This window comes from Bison bison, unplaced genomic scaffold, assembly GCF_000754665.1.
Source record: "Bison bison bison isolate TAMUID 2011002044 unplaced genomic scaffold, Bison_UMD1.0 scf7180017864526, whole genome shotgun sequence".
Lineage (NCBI taxonomy): Eukaryota > Metazoa > Chordata > Mammalia > Artiodactyla > Bovidae > Bison > Bison bison.
The window spans coordinates 602970-603381 of NW_011495077.1; the positions used below are offsets into that span (position 1 = coordinate 602970).

The 412-nt window shown below is 32.5% G+C and overlaps 1 gene segment (V, D, J or C); it reads left to right on the top strand.

The window, feature by feature from the left end:
- Positions 1-412, top strand: part of LOC104981963 — a 916007-nt gene that overhangs the window by 173276 nt on the left and 742319 nt on the right.

Below are 412 nucleotides of genomic sequence, written 5' to 3' on the forward strand. Positions count from 1 at the left end.
GGATGGGGAACACATGTATACCTGTGGAGGATTCATTTTGATATTTGGCAAAACTAATACAATTTGTAAGGTTTAAAAATAAAATAAAATTAAAAAAAATTACAACAACAACAACAACAACAACAACAACAAAAATTCTGGAGCTGAAAAAAAAAAAAACACGATATTATCCAGTTTGTGAGAGGGTGGGGCCTACTGAAAGAATTAAAGCAGATGTGAACTTAGAGTTCTAGCTGGCTGAGAAGGGCAGAAGAGGAACTTGAGTTGCCACTGAGCACTGGCACCAGAAACATTGGACAAGATACTGGGAGCATCATTTTCTTTTCTTTTTTTCTTTAAATTTTATTTTATTTTTAAACTTTACATAATTGTATTAGTTTTGCCAAATATCAAAATGAATCCATCACAGGTA